This window comes from Heterodontus francisci, chromosome 1 (assembly GCF_036365525.1).
Source record: "Heterodontus francisci isolate sHetFra1 chromosome 1, sHetFra1.hap1, whole genome shotgun sequence".
Taxonomy (NCBI): domain Eukaryota; kingdom Metazoa; phylum Chordata; class Chondrichthyes; order Heterodontiformes; family Heterodontidae; genus Heterodontus; species Heterodontus francisci.
The window spans coordinates 49361453-49380438 of record NC_090371.1 but is presented as its reverse complement, the minus strand read 5'-3'; the positions used below and the strand labels follow the sequence as shown (position 1 = coordinate 49380438).

The window sequence follows — 18986 nt, the reverse complement described above, 5'->3', positions numbered from 1 at the left end:
CACCTCGTTAAGATGGGTGAAGTCGCGTTGACATGCCAGCAAATTCAAGTAAAATGGATGAGGAATTTGCCATGGTGCAGCCTGGAGTTGGTCTAAATCAGACTTGCCTCAATGGTAGCCTTTTTTGGAGGAAGACTCCTGCTGAAATCCACCTATTATGTATGACCGATGTTGTCCTCATGCATTTTTGGCTGATATCGAACATAGCAGATTTAATTCACGATGGCAGTACAATGGTGTGCCACCAGGATCAGTGCTGGGGCCTCAACCTGTTACAATTTATGTAAATGACTTGGATGAAGGTATGTTTGCTAAATTTATTGAAGACGTGAAGATAGGTAGAAATGTAAGTTGTGAAGAGGATATAAGGAGGCTACAAAGGGATATAGATAGGTTAAGTGAGTGGGCAAAGATCTGGCAAATGGAGTGTAATGTGGGAAAATGTGAAATTGTCCATTTTGGCAGGAAGAGTAAAAAAGAAGCATATAATCTAAATGGTGAGAGATTGCAGAGCTCTGAGATACAGAGGGATCTGGGTGTCCTAATGCATGAATCGCAAAAGGTTAGTATGCAGGTACAACAAGTAATTTGGAAAGCTAATAGAATGTTATCGTTTATTGCGAGGGAATTGAATACAAAAGTAGGGAGGTTATGCTTCAGTGATACTTCTCTTCTTAGACAGTCCCTTGGGAACGAGGATGACTTTCTTGCACTCCAGGGTTGTGGGTCCTTAGGTGACTGAGTAGTCCAATTCTGGATCCGCACACTCTGCCACAGGTGGGGCAGGTGGTGTTTGGTGAGGTGAGTGAATGGGATGCGTTTTTGCTATTTTTGCCCAAAGTATCAGTATTCAAAAAAATTTTTTCTTGACATAGACCAGTTGGGCTGAATGAAAACAGAAAATGGTGGAAGTACACAGCAGGTCTGGCAGTATGAGTGGAGAAACAGAGTTAACATTTTAGGTCAATGACATTTCATTCGAACTGTGCCATCTGTAGTATTTTGATTTGTTGAGTTGGGCTGAATGGCCTGTTTTCTTTGCTGTCGTCTGAATGTAACATGAGATGAAAATGTTTTATTGGTCGGGAGAAGGCAAGAACCGATACTGTTTTATTTCAACATTATTCCATTTATGAACAGTGACTAGGGCCACTGATTTGCTGTGATTGTAAAAGACCAACTCGATTTTTATTACATGATGGCTTTCAGGAATTTCCCATTTTTTGGGATCACATTATGCAATTTGATAATTTTTCCATAATACAGGTATCTGGTATCCTTGGCAATGAGTGCAGATTGTTCTAATCATTTATTGTCTGACTCTTTTACTGTTTGAAATTTGAAATTAATTTGACTGAAACTTTCTAAAGCTAGATTTAATAAAATATGAACACATTGGAAAAAAACAAAACTGAAGTATTACTTGAAATCCCAATCTGAGAAAACGCTAATATTTTGATCTGTACTATGTAAAGGAAGGGACTTAAAAAAAAAAAATCAGTTGCAAGATTCAAATCTCATCCAATCATAGACCTTCCTCTTTTCTGACTCCTGTAATCTGTTCCATTCGAAGTGTGAGCATGACTTGTCAATTTAATTCGTTAGATTAATAATATGACAGACAAGCCATAGATAGAAGTAGAGTAGGAATGTAACCAGTGGCAACAATTTTCTATTTGGTGTTGTGCATTTCCTGAGTTCAGATGTTGGGACTATTGATAAAGATTTTATTTTTGAGGGAGGGGAGAGTTAGCAGTTAGCTAACCTCCTGAGAGACTGTCATACAGGAAGGCAGGATAAGTACCAATCTTAATCTATGTTGGTGTTGCCATTTCAATCATGACTAATATGGCAGTAGCGTTACCATGAATATTAACTGAAGAGTTGTTTTTGTCTTGTCCAAAAGTTATTCCATAGCTTTGTTTGTCCTTATTGAGTGGATGTAACATAGCACAGTGCAAGGAAGTTCTTCTGGTGTCCCAGCCAAAATGTATCCATCAATCAGTAACACCGAAAGCAGATTAACTTGTCAATCATGTTATTGCTGTTTGTGAGACCTTTCAGTGTGTGAATTGTTTGCCGTGTTTGCCTTCAAAATAATTGACTACCAAGTATTTCATTGACTATGTTTGGGACATCTTGAGGCACTATATTAATGCATGTTCTCTCTTTACTTTACTGCCCCTCCTTTTCTCCAGCAGACTAACTACCACTATTGTATGGCATTACAATTGGTTAAGGCTCAGCTATGAAGAATATGCTGAAGAATAGGATGTCAACATAACTGAGTCAGTTAGCAACACATAAATATGCCACCATCTAGCTATGGACTAATGCTTGTCCATTACCTTGCTAACTCGTTCATTATGCTGGTTTCAATATGCTGCTTCCAAGATACTGGGCGGCACAGTGGTTAGCACCACAGCCTCACAGCTCCAGGGACCCGGGTTCAATTCTGGGTACTGCCTGTGCGGAGTTTGCAAGTTCTCCCTGTGAACTGCGTGGGTTTTCGCCGGGTGCTCCGGTTTCCTCCCACCGCCAAAGACTTGCAGGTGATAGGTAAATTGGCCATTGTAAATTGCCCCTAGTGCAGGTAGGTGGTAGGGAATATGGGATTACTGTAAGGTTAGTATAAATGGGTGGTTCTTGGTCGGCACAGAGTCGGTGGGCCGAAGGGCCTGTTTCAGTGCTGTATCTCTAAAATAAAAAATAAAATAAAAAAATACCTGCTGTCATCTGTGACTTCTTGAGCAGCCCAATTTCAATTGCTGCACCATTAGTGGCTGTGCCTTCAGCTGCCTAGGCCTTAAGCTATGGAATTTCCTTCCTAAATCTCTCAGCCTCGCTACCTCTCTTTCCTCCTTAAAGGCCCTCCTTAAAATCTACCTCTTTGACCAAGCCTTTCAACATCTGCATTACTATCACCTCATGTGGCTCAGTGTCAAATTTTGCCGTAACATTTCTGTGAAGCACCTTGGAAAATTTGATTAGGTTTAAGGGTCTATATAAATACAAGTTGTTGTTGCTTGATAAATGCAGTAGGCATTGCTTGAACAGATCATCTTTCATAACTTGTGACCAACAAAATGGAAGCATCTGGAAGGATGTTCAGTGATTGCTGTGTTCACCAGCTCAAGGTTTCAAGGTACATCAACAAGACTTGCTTTGCAAGCTGTAGTGGATCAACATAGCATAGAATGGAAGCACTTGGCATTGTCTTACTTCTGACTGAATCAGTCATGTGGAATTAATTCATTGAAAGGGAAGGTAACGAGATCAACAGTGAGACAGTTTCATAACTGACAAAAAAGCTCCTTCAAAAAAGTCATGAGTTATTACTTGAATGTTTTTTAGGACTGATTATTCTGAATTTTAGATATTTCTAGCTATGAAATTTCCACAGTTTGATGAACAATTAAGACAAACTTGAGAGGTGTGATCTAATATGGTCCCCCCTTATGTTTATCATTGTTCATAGCAACAGAAAATGGAAGCTATATAGGTATTTAGAGATGTGGAGCCTGGACAACGTATGCCAGCCAAGAGCGACGTCTCAATTCATTCCATCTTCGCTGCCTTCGGAGAATACTTGGCATCAGGTGGCAGGACTATATCTCCAACACAGAAGTCCTTGAAGCGGCCAACACCCCCAGCTTATACACACTACTGAGTCAGCGGCGCTTGAGATGGCTTGGCCATGTGAGCCGCATGGAAGATGGCAGGATCCCCAAAGACACATTGTACAGCGAGCTCGCCACTGGTATCAGACCCACCGGCCGTCCATGTCTCCGTTATAAAGACGTCTGCAAACGCGACATGAAATCGTGTGACATTGATCACAAGTCGTGGGAGTCAGTTGCCAGCATTCGCCAGAGCTGGCGGGCAGCCATAAAGACAGGGCTAAATTGTGGCGAGTCGAAGAGACTTAGTAGTTGGCAGGAAAAAAGACAGAGGCGCAAGGGGAGAGCCAACTGTGCAACAGCCCCAACAAACAAATTTCTCTGCAGCACCTGTGGAAGAGCCTGTCACTCCAGAATTGGCCTTTATAGCCACTCCAGGCGCTGCTTCACAAACCACTGACCACCTCCAGGCGCGTATCCATTGTCTCTCGAGATAAGGAGGCCCAAAAGAATAATGTGATGTTTCAAATTTGAACTAAAGCAACTTATTCTATTCAAGTTTAAGTTTTCAGTGGTTGTATTTGCTGATTTGTTAGGTGATAACTGGTGTACTAACCCATATTTATCACTCAGTCTGCATTACAAATAGCAGATTTCCGCATTGCTGTTTGTGGGGGCTTGTGCGCAGATTGGCTGCCAAGTTTCCTGCATTATAGCAATGACTGACTACACTTCAAAGGTACTTCATTGGCTGTAAAGCGCTTTGGGAGGTCCTGAGGTCAAGAAAGGCACTATGGATATGTAAATAATTCTGTAGTTAGAATAATATGCAAACTTAAATTTCAAAGGCAAAAACAAGCTCTGCTATTCTGGCTATAACATTTTCAAAAAAAATGTTCTTAAAAGCAAATTTCAAATCATGAAGACCATGTATTCCCCACTCTCTCTCTCACTCCTTTCATAAGAACATATGATACAGGAGCAGGAGTAGACCATACGGCCCATCGAGCCTGCTCCGCCATTCAGTATGATCATGGCTGATCTTGGGCTTCAACTCCACTTTCCTCCCTGCTTCCCATATCCATTTATTCCCTGAGAGACCAAAAATCTGTCTGTCTCAGCCTTAAATATATTTAATGATGGTACATTCATAACCCTCTGGGGTAGAGAATTCCAAACATTCATAGCCCTTTTAAGTGAAGTAAGATTTAAGGTAGTTATGGAAAGGGACAATGATGGACCGGATATAATGGTACTGAATTGGGGGAAGCTGATTGCAATGTGATAAAACAGGATCTGGCCAAAGTGGACTGGGAGCAGCTACTTGTAGGAAAGTCTACATCAGACCAGTGGGAGTCATTCAAAGAGGAAATAGTGAGAGTTCAGAGCCAACATGTTCCCGTTAAGGTGAAGGGTAGGACCAACAAGTCCAGGGAACACTTGATGTCAAGGGATATAGAGGATTGGATAAGGGGAAAAAAAAGGAGGCTTATGGCAGATTCGGAGGGCTGAAAACAGAAGAGGCACTAGAGGAGTATAGAAAGTGTAGGGGGGTACTTAAAAAAAAGTAGTTAGGAGAGCGAAGAGAGGGCATGAAAAAACACTGGAGGGCAAGATAAAGGAAAATCCTAAGGCGTATATTAATAGCAAGAGGATAACCAGGGAAAGGGTAGGGCCCATTAGGGACCAAAGTGGTGTGGAGCCTGAGGACATAGGTGAGGTTTTAAATGATTACTTTTCATCTGTGTTCACTATGGAGAAGGATGATGTAGGTGTAGAGATCAGGGAGGGGGATTGTGATATAATTGAACATATTAGAATTGAAAGGGAGGAGGTATTAGCTGTTTTAGCGGGCTTAAAAGTGGATAAATCCCCAGGCCCAGATGAGATGTATGCCAGGCTGTTGTGTGAGGCAAGGGAGGAGGTAGGGGCTCTGACACAAATTTTCAAATCCTGTCTGGCCACAGGAGAGGTACCAGAGGATTGGAGGACAGCGAATGTGGTACCATTATTCAAGAAGGGTAGCAGGGATAAACCAGATAATTGCAGGCCAGTGAGTCTAACATCAGTGGTAGAGAAACTATTGGAAATAATTCTGAGGGACAGGATTAATCCCCACTTGGAGAGGCAGGGATAGTCAGCATGGCTTTGTCAGGGGGAGATCGTGTCTAACGAACTTGATTGAATTTTTTGAGGCAGTGACTAGATGTGTAGATGAGGGTAAAGTAGTTGATGTAGTCTACGTGGACTTCAGTAAGGCTTTTGATAAGGTCCCACATGGGGTATTGGTTAAGAAGGTAAGAGCCCATGGGATCCAGGGTAATTTGGCAAATTGGATCCGAAATTGGCTTAGTGGCAGAAGGCAGAGGGTGATGGTCGAGGGTTGTTTTTGCGATTGGAAGCCTGTGACCAGTGAAGTGCCGCAGGGATCGGTGCTGGGACCCTTGCTGTTTGTAGTGTACATTGATGATTTAGACCTGAATATAGGAGGTATGATCAGTAAGTTCGCAGATGACACGAAAATTGGTGAGGAGGAAAGCCTTAGAATACAGGGCGATATAGATGGGCTGGTAAGATGGGCGGAGCGGTGGCAAATGGAATTTAATCCTGAGAAGTGTGAGGTGATGCATTTTGGGAGGACTGACAAGGCAAGGGAATATACAAGGGATGGTAGGACCCTAGGAAGTACAGAGGGACCTTGGTGTACTTGTCCATAGATCACTGAAGGCAGCAGCACAGGTAGATAAGGTGGTTAGGAATGCATATGGGATACCTGCCTTTATTATCCGAGGCATAGAATATAAGAGCAGCGAGGTTATGATGGAAATGTATAAAACGCTAGTTAGGCCACAGCTGGAGTACTGTGTACAGTTCTGGTCGTCACACTATAGGAAGGATGTGATTGCAATGGAGAGGGTGCAGAGGAGATTCACCAGGATGTTGCCTGGGCTGGAGCATTTCAGCTATGAAGAGAGACTGAAAAGGCTGGGGTTGCTTTCCTTAGAGCAGAGAAGGCTGAGGGGGGACCTGATTGAGGTATACAAAATTATGAGTTCCATGTATAGGTTATATAAGAAGAAACTTTTTCCCTTAGCAGCGGTATCAATAACCAGGGGGCATAGATTTAAAGTAAGGGGCAGGAGGTTGAGAGGGGATTTGAGGAAATATTTCACACTAAGGGTGGTTAGAATCTGGAACACACTGCCTGAAAAGGTGGTTGAGGCAGGAACCCTTACAACATTTAAGAAGTATTTAGATGAGCACGAACCACCATAGCGTACAAGGCTACGGGCCAAGTGCTGGAAAATGGGATTAGAATGGGATTAGAACAGATGCCCCTCTACATTGCTTTCATTGATCTCACCAAAGCCTTTGACCTCGTCAGCAGACGTGGTCTCTTCAGACTACTAGAAAAGATTGATGTCCACCAAAGCTACTAAGTATCATCACCTCATTCCATGACAATATGAAAGGCACAATTCAACATGGCGGCACCTCATCAGACCCCTTTCCTATCTTGAGTGGCGTGAAACAGGGCTGTGTTCTCGCACCCACACTCTTTGGGATTTTCTTCTCCCTGCTGCTTTCACATGCAGGTTGCTCAACCTTGCCCGTCTAAGAGGGAAGTCCAAAGTACGGAAAGTCCTCATCAGGAAACTCTTTGCTGACGATGCTGCTTTAACATCCCATACTGAAGAGTGCCTGCAGAGTCTCATCGACAGGTTTGCGGCTGCCTGCAATGAATTTGGCCTAACCATCAGCCTCAAGAAAACGAACATCATGGGGCAGGACGTCAGAAATGCTCCATCCATCAGTATTGGCGACCACGCTCTGGAAGTGGTTCAAGAGTTCACCTACCTAGGCTCAACTATCACCAGCAACCTGTCTCTAGATGCAGAAATCAACAAGCGCATGGGAAAGGCTTCCACTGCTATGTCCAGACTTGCCAAGAGAGTGTGGGAAAATGGCGCACTGACACGGAACACAAAAGTCCGAGTGTATTAAGCCTGTGTCCTCAGTACCTTGCTCTATGGCAGCGAGGCCTGGACAACGTATGTCAGCCAAGAGCGACGTCTCAATTCATTCCATCTTCGCTGCCTCCGGAGAATACTTGACATCAGGTGGCAGGACCGTATCTCCAACACAGAAGTCCTCGAGGCGGCCAACATCCCCAGCTTATACACACTACTGAGTCAGCGGCGTTTGAGATGGCTTGGCCATGTGAGCCGCATGGAAGATGGCAGGATCCTCAAAGACACATTGTACAGCGAGCTCGCCACTGGTATCAGACCCACCGGCCGTCCATGTCTCTGCTTTAAAGAAGTCTGCAAACGCGACATGAAGTCCTGCGACATTGATCACAAGTCGTGGGAGTCAGTTGCCAGCGTTCGCCAGAGCTGGCGGGAAACCATAAAGGCGGGGCTAAAGTGTGGCGAGTTGAAGAGACTTAGCAGTTGGCAGGAAAGAAGACAAAAGCGCAAGGGGAGAGCCAACTGTGTAACAGCCCGACAAACAAATTTTTCTGCAGCACCTGTGGAAGAGCCTGTCACTCTAGAATTGGCCTTGATAGCCACTCCAGGCGCTGCTCCACACACCACTGACCACCTCCAGGCGCTTATCCATTGTCTCTTGAGATAAGGAGGCCAAAGAAGGTGCTTGATGGCCGGCACAGACACAAGGGTCGAAGGGCCTGTTTCTGTGCTGTATGACTCTGTGACTCTATGAAGTAATTTCTCCTCATCTCGGCCCTAAATGATTGGCCGCTTATCCTGAAACTGTGCCCCCTTGTTATAGATTCCCCAGCCAGGGGAAACAATGTTGCAGTATCTACCCTGTCGAGCCCCTTCATTATCTTGAATGTTTCAATGAGACCACCTTTCATTCTTCTAAACTCCAGAAAATATAGACCCAATTTACTCAGCCCTCATCGTGGGACAATCCTCTCATCCCTGGGATAAATCTAGTGACCCTTCACTGTACTGTCTCCAATGCAAGTATGTCCTTAAATATGGACACCAAAAATTATGCACAGTGTTCCAAGTCTCATCAAAGCCCCATACAGTTGTAGCAAGGTTTCTTTATTCATGTACTCCAATCCTTTTGCAGGAAAGGCCAATACGCCATTTGTTTTTCTAATTGCTTGCTGTACATGCATGCTAACTTTGTGATTCTTGTAAGAGTACACTCCAGTCTCTCTCAACACCAACGTTTACAAATTTTCAAACCTTTTATAAAAAAAAAATTCTGCTTTTCTATTCTTATGACCAAAGTGACTAATCTCACACTTCCCCACATTATCCTCCATCTGCCACCTTGTTGCCCACTCACAACCTGTCTATATCTCTTTGCAGCCTCTTTGTGTCCTCCTCACAGCTTGCACTCCCACCTAGCTTTATATTGTCAGCAATTTTGATACATTATTCTCGGTCTCTTTGTCTAAGTCATTCATATAGATTGTGAATACCTGAGGCCCCAGCAATGATCCTCCACTAGTCACTGCCTGTCAACTTGAAAATGCCCCATTTATCCCTACTCTCTGCTTCCAGTCAATTAATCAATCCTCTATCCATGCTGATATATCACCCCCAACTCCATGATCCCTTATCTTGCATATTAACCTGTTGTGTGGCACCTTATTGAATGCTTATTATCTACTGTAATAGATAATTATCTACTCTACTAGTTACATCCTCAAAAAAACTCAATAAATTTGTCAAACAGGATTTCCCTTTCGTAATACCATGTTGACTTGTTCTAATCATACTATGATTTTCTAAGTGCATTAAGACATTCTTAATAATAGATTCCAGTACTTTCCCGACGACTGATAGGCTAACTGACCTGTAGTTACCTATTTTCTCTCTCCCTCTTTTCTTGAATAGCGGTGTTACATTTATTAACTTCTAATCTGCTGGGGCCATTGCAGAATCTAGGGAATTTTGGAAAAATATAGCCAGCGCATCCACTATCTCTGCAGTTATCTCTTTTAGAACCCAAGGATGTAGGCCATCAGGTCCTGGGTATTTGTCAGCTTTTGGTTCCTTGAGTTTTTCCAATACCTTTTCTCTGCTGATATTAATTACCTTAATTTCCTCACTCTCATTAGCCCCGAGGTTACCTTCTATTTCTGGTATGTAACTTGTGTCTTCCACTGTGGAGACAGACAATAATTGTTCAATGTCTCTGCCATTTCCTCATTCCTCATAACTCATAATTTCTCCTGTCTCTGCTTCTAAGGGACCAGCATTTATTTTAGCTATTGTCTTTATATACTTGTAAAAGTTCTTACAATTTGTTGAAATATTATTGGCTAGTTTACTCTCATTCTATTTTTTCACTTTTGATCAACTTTTTGTTGACCCTTTGCTGGTTTCTAAAACACTCCCAATCGTCAGACTTACAAGAACGTAAGAACTAGAAGCAGGAGTAGGCAATTCAGCCCCTCGAGCCTGCTTGTCATTCAATAAGATTATGGCTGATCTAATCTCTGCCTCAACTCCACTTTCCTGCACGTTGTCCATAACCCTTCAACCCATTACTAATTAAAAATCTGTCTATCTCCTTGAATTTACTCAATGTTCTGGCATCCACCACACTCTGGGGTAGTGAATTTCACAGACTCATGACCCCTCATCTCTGTTTTAAATCTGCTATCCCTTATCCTAAAACTATGACCTCTCATTCTAGATTGCCGCACAAGAGGAAACATCCTCTCTACATCTACTTTGTCAATCCCCTTATATACCTTAATTAGATCTCCTCTTATTCTTCTAAACTCCGAGAGGGTAAAAGCCTAAACTGCTCAATCGTCTCTTCATAAGACAAACCCCTCATCCCTGGAATCAATCTGGTGAGGACAGCGTGAAACAGGCTGATATGCTCGAACAGGTTGAGGTTAAGAGGGAGGATGTGCTGGAAATTTTGAATGATATGAGGACAGATAAATCCCCGGGGCCAGATGGGATATACCCAAGGATATTACGGGAAGCGAGGGAAGAGATTGCTGCGCCTTTGCCGATGATTGTTGCGTCCTCACTGTCCACTGGAGTAGTACCGGATGATTGGAGGGTGGCAAATGTTGTTCCCTTGTTCAAGAAAGGGAATAGGGATAACCCTGGGAATTATAGACCAGTCAGTCTTACGTCGGTAGTGGGCAAATTATTGGAGAGGATTCTGAGAGACAGGATTTATGATTATTTGGAAAAGCATGGTTTGATTAGAGACAGTCAGCATGGCTTTGTGAGGGGCAGGTCATGCCTCACAAGCCTTATTGAATTCTTTGAAGATGTGACAAAGCACATTGATGAAGGAAGAGCAGTGGATGTGGTGTATATGGATTTTAGCAAGGGGTTTGATAAGGTTCCCCATGGTAGGCTCATTCAGAAAGTTAGGAGGCATGGGATACAGGGGAAGTTGGCTGTCTGGATACAAAATTGGCTGGCCCATAGAAGACAGAGGGTGGTAGTAGATGGAAAGTATTCAGCATGGAGCTCGGTGACCAGTGGTGTTCCGCAGGGATCTGTTCTGGGACCTCTGCTCTTTGTGATTTTTATAAATGACTTGGATGAGGAAGTGGAAGGCTGGGTTAGCAAGTATGCCGATGACACAAAGGTTGCTGGAGTTGTGGATAGTGTGGAAGGCTGTAGTAGGTTGCAACGGGACATCGACAGGATGCAGAGCTGGGCTGAGAAGTGGCAGATGGAGTTCAACCTGGAAAAGTGTGAAGTGATTCATTTTGGAAGGTCGAATTTGAATGCAGAATACAGGCTTAAAGACAGGATTCTTGGTAGTGTGGAGGAACAGAGGGATCTTGGGGTCCATGTCCATAGATCGCTCAAAGTTGCCACCCAAGTTGATAGGGTTGTTAAGAAAGTGTATGGGGTGTTGGCTTTCATTGACAGGGGGATTGAGTTTAAGAGCCGCGAGGTTATGCTGCAGCTCTATAAGGCCCTGGTTCGACCACTTGGAATATTGTGTTCAGTTCTGGTCGCCTCATTATAGGAAGGATGTGGAAGCTTTAGAGAGGGTGCAGAGGAGATTTACCAGGATGCTGCCTGGACTGGACGGCATGTCTTACGAAGAAAGGTTGAGGGAGCTAGGGCTTTTCTCATTGGAGCGAAGAAGGATGAGAGGTGACTTGATAGAGGGGTACAAGATGATGAGAGGCATAGATAGAGTGGATAGCCAGAGACTTTTTCCCAGGGTGGAAAGGGCTATCACCGGGGAGCATAATTTTAAGGTGATTGGAGGAATGTTTCGGGGAGATGTCAGAGGTAGGTTCTTTACACAGAGTGGTGGGTGCGTGGAATGCGCTGCCAGCGGTGGTAGTAGAAGCAGATACATTAGGGACATTTAAGCGACTCTTGGATAGGTACATGGATGGTAGCAGAATGAAGGGTATGTAGTTAGTTTGATCTTAGAGTAGCTTAAAAGTTCGGCACAACATCGTGGGCCGAAGGGCCTGTACTGTGCTGTACTGTTCTATGTTCTATGAACCTCCTTTGAACTGCCTCCAATGCAACTACAAACACTCCTCAAGTAAGGGGACCAAAACTATTCTTTGCAACAACATAAGCCTTTTCTTTTAATCTAATACTATCCTTAGCCTCCTTAATAAGCCACGGATGGTTGTTCCTTGAGTTTTTGTTTTTCAAAGGAATGTATTTTTGTTGAACATTTCGAATTGTTTCGTTAAATGTTTCCCACTGTTTGTTTACTGCCATACCTTTTAGTCTATTTATCCAATCAACTGTAGCCAGCTCCACCACCACCACCCACCCCCCCCCCCCCCCACCCCTACCTACATAATTGGCTTTGTTTGAATTTAAGATTCCTGTTTGTGATTGGAGTATGTTGTTTTCAAGCTTAATGTGGAATTTAATTGTATTATGATCAATATTTGCCAGTGGATCTTTTACTATGACATTACTCAGTCGCCTCTGTGCCAAAACTAAACTGACCACCAGAGACATAGATGATCTACAGTTTGCGGATGACTGCAGTGTCGTTTTCCACTCTCCACCAGATTTGCAAGCCGCTCTCGATCTCTTCTGTTCTGCCTACAAGAGTCTCGGCCTGTCCTGGAATGTTGCCAAAACAAAAAACTCATTTCAACCCACACCTGGTCAGCCAAATATTCCACATCCCATATATGTTGAAGGAGAGGCTTTGGAATATGTTAAGCACTTCCCATACCTTGGCAGCCACCTCTCTCAAAACGCCAGCATTGACGAGGAGATCCAACACCGGATCAGCTGTGCCAGCTCAGCCTTGCACAAACTATGTAAGCAAGTGTTTGACAACAAAGATCTCCGCAAGTCAACAAAAGTCCTAGTGTACAGAGCAGTTGTTACCACACTCCTGTACTGCAGCGAGACCTGGACTGTGTATTAGCGACATATAAGAGCGCTGGAGAAATTCCATCGGCAATGTCTCCGCCACATCCTCCAGATTCAATGGGAGGACTGTCAAACCAGCCCTCGTGTCCTTCTTGAAGCCAGCTCTACAAGCATTCAGGCAAAATTCCTGCAAGCCAGCTTCGATGAACCGGACATTGTGTCCAGATGGCTGAAAACCGTCTACCCCGTCAGGTCCTGTTTTCTCAACTTTCAAATGGCCAGCGTTCCAGGGGAGGACAAATAAAGCACTTCAAAGACGCTCTGAAGCTCACTTTGAAGGGCGGCAGCATTGACATTGATGACTGGGAGGAGCTAGCTGCCATCATTCAAAATGGCAACAACTCGTCCATCAAGCTACGTCATACTTTGAGTCCAAACACCTTAATGATGAGGTAGAGTGGCGGCAGAGAAGGAAAGAAAAGGAAGAAAATCCTGCACTCCAATCCCACTACCTTGTTGGAGGTCCTGCCCCATGTGCCCAAAGATCTTCAGGTCGAGAATCGGCCTTTTCAGTCACAAGAAGACCCATGGCAGAAGCTCATGAGAAGATGTCATCCTCGAATCGAGGGACAGCCAATGATGAGTAATTAACCCTGCTTCATTGCACAATACTAGATCTGAAATAGCTTTATCCCTAGTTGGTTCCACAACGTATTGCTCCAGGGAACTCTCATGAAAGCATTCTACAAACTCATCCTCCAGACCACCTTTTCCAATTTGATTGATCCAGTCTATATGAAGATTAAAATCCCGCACAACTATTACATTGCCTTTGTTATAAGCTCCAATAATTTCTTGTTTAGTGCTCTGTCCAACGCTATAACTACTGTTAGAGGGGCTTTTAAATTACTCCCACCAGTGTTTTCTGTCCCTGGCTATTCCTAATCTCCACCCATACTGATCCTACTTCTGATTTTCTAAGCCAAGATCCTTTCTCACTAATGTCCTTATGTCATCCTTTATTATCAGGGCTACCCCTCCTGTCCATTCTGCCTGTCTTTCGAAATATTGTGTACCATTGAATCTTTATTTCCCAACCTTGGTCACCATGTAATTAATTGTCTGTAATGGCAATTAGATCTAAAGCATTTATCTCTGTTTGTGCCGCTAGTTCATCTGTTTAATTGCTGATGCTCCACGCATTCAGATAAATGACTTCAATTTTTTTTTTTGCTGCTATACCCTGCATGGACCTTACTGTCTGCACTATTACTGTTACACACTCTGTACCTTCCTGTCCTGCTCAGCTTGTCTTTACCCACATCAATATACTTTTCTATTATCTCAACTTTTATCTTTGGATTTCTAAATTGCTCTTCACCCGAACCCTCCTCCCTGTCTGTTGGTTTAAAGCCATTTTTCCCTGTTCTGACTGTATTTGCTGGTGTATCTTAGGTTTGTATGCTCTGTCCTTTCCTGTAACACTCTGATTACCATTACCACTATTGCCTTATCCTTTCTCTTTATCTTTCCTCATGTGAACCCTCCACCCACCCAACTATTTAGTTTAAAACCTTCTCTACGGCCCTAGTTATACGACTCGCCAGGACATTGGCCCCAGCATAGACCGCTCCAATGGTAGCTCCCTCTTTCCCCAGTGTCCGTGCCCGATGAATCTAAACCTACTTCTCCCACACCAGTCTTTGAGCCACACATTCAACTCTCTAATCTTATTTTCCAATTGGCTCATGGCTCAGGTAGTAATCCAGAGATTTTACCTGGTTTGGAGGGCTTGAGTTATAAAGAGTGATTGGATAGGCTGGGTCTGTTTTCCCTGGAGCGAAGGAGGCTGAGAGGGGACATGATAGAGGTATATAAAATTATGAGAGGCATAGATAGGGTAGATAGCCAGAGTCTCTTTCCCATGGTAGGGGTGACTAAAACTAGAGGGCATAGATTTAAGGTGAGAGGGGGAAGGTTTAAAGGGGTAAATTTTTCACACAAAGAATAGTGGGTATCTGGAATGAGCTGCCTGAGGAGGTGGTGGAGGCAGGAACAGTAGCGACATTTAAGAGGCATCTGGACAGGTAGTTGAATGAGCAAGGCATAGAGAGATATGGAATTAATGCGGGCAGGTGGGATTAGTATAGATAGGCATTATGGTCGGCATGGACGCGGTGGGCCGAAGGGCCTGTTTCTATGCTGTATGACTCTTTGTGGTTCTACTGTTTATTTTAGCCCCTAACTGCTCATACTTTCTCAGCATAACCTCTTTCTTGGTCCTACTTATGTCGTTGGTACCCACGTGCACCACGACAACTGGATCTTTTCCCTCCTACTCCAAGTTCCTCTCCAGCCTCAAGGAGATGTCCTTAATCCTGGCACCGGGCAGGCAACACAGCCTTTGGGACTCGCGCTCTGGAGAACAGTATCTATCCCCTAACTATACTCTCCTCTACCACGGCATTCCTTTTTGCTCCCTGCACTACGGTACCATGGTCAGTTTGCTTATCCACCCTCCTGTGGCTCTACAACACAAACTATTTGACAAACAAGTAATTGTAAGACCGTTTCCCTGTCTTCGTAGGACTACTGGGGGTTTCAAGGAATGGCCTTGCCAGACAGCTTGATAAATTTCTGCTCCTGCTCCCCCTTTCACCCAGTAATAGGTCAGTATGTTTTCTTACACTTTATACCTGCTTCCTGACACCACAGTCAAGACTGGGATCTTTCCATATAGGCACTTGTGATTGTGAATTTGTGTTCACCTTTCCTCTGTGTGTTGACAATAATGCGAAGAAAGCCTAAAAGTTGTGCTTAGCTTAGTCCTATTCGGGACCGTTAACATTTAAAAAGAGAACGTCGAATTCCCAGTTAGTACTGAAAAAATTACTCCACAGGACTTCATGTTTTAAACAAAAAAACTTTACTGTACAAGAGTTAAACAAAGTAAAACACTGCTAACTTAACAGTACAATTTGAAATCACATACTTTACACTTAAAATCTTAACAAAGCATGAAGATGTATACTTTAAACTCCCAATCTCAACAGAAAACCCCCGTTTGACTTTTACTTCCACCCCAAGAGTTCCCCTATACTTCACAGGATCTTGGCGGTTTGTTCACTTCTCTTGTGACCAATCCAAAGTGTAGGAATTCACTTTGATTTTCCTTAATTTCTCAGTTGTCTTGTGGGGTTTGAGATCTTATGGGGATTCTTCTGCCAGCATCCAGCTGGGCAATCCTCCAACACTCTGAGCGCCTCTCGAACCTGGATTTCCAGCTTGAGCATGGACCTTGCTCAAAACAGAAGCACCCTTGGTTCCTGATGGCCACTTTGCTCCTGAGTCCAGCAGCTTCAAAAGCCAACTGACTGTGCTTACTGACACAGACAGAGATTTAAAAAAAACACCTGACCAACAGGGACCCCCTGCACCATCTATCCCCACAGCCAGTGGTACATGTGGGATGTCCCAGATAACAATTTAAACTAATTACCTCCAACTCCTAAAACATCTTTCATATTTTTTGATACCCACATGAATAATTGATATTGCTAGCAATGACAGAACAATCCCTTTCAGACTTTCTGGCTTCAACTCCCAACTAATCAAGCCCATCTCCTGTTTTATGACTTTCACATCACTGCGTCTTTGTAAGCACTCATGGAGAGATCTTTGAAATTTAAATCCTGGGTGGTCTGCAACCTTTTGAAGTTCTTACAGCTCATATTTAATTCCCCAAAACTAAAATTGACCTCTAAAATATTAACACAAACGATGAATTTGATGTTTAAGGGTTTTATTTGTTAGCTTCCAAAACATGAATGTTAGAGGGTGGATTTATGAATGATTAGATGTTCTATCTATTCTTAAATCGATAGCTAATGATTGGGATTCAAATGTATTACAGTTCTGAACTCAGTTTTAGGTTGATCAAAGCCTTTGCAAATAAACTTTCACTACACTTTGCTACTTATACCTTTCTCTTACATAACTATCGGCATGTTTACATTAGGCCTCTACATTTGGTGGACATAAAAGATCCTGTGGCACTATTTCAAAGAAGAGCAGGAGAGTTATCCTCAGTGTTCTGGTATTCGCCAACCAACATCACAAAAACAGATTATCTGATCATTATCACATTACTATTTGTGGGAGTTTGCGTAAATTGGCTGTCTTGTTTCCGAAATTACAACAGTGACTACACTTCAAAAGAACGTCATGGGCTTTGAAATGCTTTGGGGATGTCCTGGGGTTGTGAAAGGCGCTATATAAATGCAGGGTTTTCTTTTTATTGCAGTTATAGCAAAAATTAAAAACCACTCCATATAAGGAGAAACTAATAAGGACCTGTTCAACCATATGAATCAGTTAAGCACAAGCTTGTCTTTGATTCTGTGTTGTTCAGCACTGATCATATACTACCTGGTCCTCCATCCTACATAAACTTCGAATCAAACCTTATCAAAGGTTAAATGCTAACATTATTATAATACCAAATCACTTCAAGTCAGCAGTAGAATTCTGCTACTATGATTTACCCTTTCCTTAAAGAAGGACAATAAATCTTCAGCGAAAGAATCGCAATGTGCTGTCCACTGAAGATTATGGTGGGCAATACCATGTATACAAAAAGTCAACTTGGGAGTAACACCGTACGTTGGTGGTTTCCTCTTCAGTGGGTTCCTGATCTCAACAATGGCATTTTGTGAAGATCAAAGTAGAGATTGCTTATTTTCTTAAAAGGAGGGTTAGACAGAGGGAGAGAGAAGGAGCGAGATCCATTCATTCTAGACTGCGTTTACCCAACTCGGATAGTTGTAGAGTGGCATTTCCAAAGGCCAAAGTCCAGATTGCTTTCCCTTTGAAGAGTTCAATACTTCATCAAAAAAATCAACTGTTTGGGCATTATCAATTATTTCTCACTTACGACCTGTCTGGGAAAAAAATCACCTGTACTCTGTAAAAGAGGATGTTGCAGGTGAATGTGTACTGCTGAATGTTGTTCAGCCAGTTGTAGTCACTGAAAAGTTTTAATTTAAGCTGCTCTGTTTATCAAAGTTAGAGAATGAGCTGTTTGATAACAGCGGGAATATTAAACAGTGCTAAATATGGCTTTATGTTGCAAGGATAATTACTCTGCATTCTTGCAGTTAATGTTTGGAGAGGTTACAGGTCAGGTTTCAGAAAAGAACACTGGATTCTTTTGTGGGACAGTTAATTAAGCTGCAGTCATACTAGCTAAGTTATCACTTAAGTGTGATACAGCAGTTTGCATTATATAGTGCTATGATGTCTGGAGTGTTGACATACTGGCCAAGACTTTCCACTTTCGACACAATTGGCAATCCATGTGCAAATTGCGATAGTTTTGCCACACTAATTGTTTGCTCAGGTTTCCGGTCAAACTTAATTACTTATTGCTGAATGTAAAATCTTCCATGGACCAGCACATCTGGGCAGCCTTTTAGAATGTATTTTTAAAAAAATTTGCATCAAAAATCTTCCCAGTTATATTTGAGTGGTAACTTGGTGTTTTATTCATCCAGCTGAAAATGGGTTTATCACAAAAAAATAAGCATTTTCAATCAGTCCAGTTCACCATCTGAGAGTTACAAGATTTTAAATGGCTGAAAATGATTTATACAGAACCATGAAATAGTTATATTAGTGTACAGTAATTAGATTTTTAGTAAATTAAAAAAGTAAAAACTTTAAAAAAGGTGCCTATTAATTTAAAGAGGCTCCTCGAATGCCTGCCAGTGGGCACAATTAGCAGAAACTCGCATGTTTGATTAATTTGATTGGATGCGTGGCTGATATTGTGGGCGAGGCTGGGTTCCAGCATGATGTTTTAAACTAGTACAAAAGATTGTGGAAACTCTGTTTGTACTGGATGTAATTTGCGTTTGAAATTCCTTGATCTTTTGCACTAGTTTGGGCGATTCTGGGCGCAACCCAGCAGAAACTCCAGGCCACTGTTTTTATGGTAGTAATAGATAGGAATTATTAGTGATACATATTT

At 42.8% G+C, this 18986-nt stretch overlaps 1 protein-coding gene across 3 annotated transcripts in view; it reads left to right on the top strand.

The window, feature by feature from the left end:
- The window catches only part of dym (dymeclin), a 712143-nt gene that overhangs the window by 209378 nt on the left and 483779 nt on the right, over window positions 1-18986 (top strand). The gene's annotated exons all lie outside the window — the stretch shown is intronic.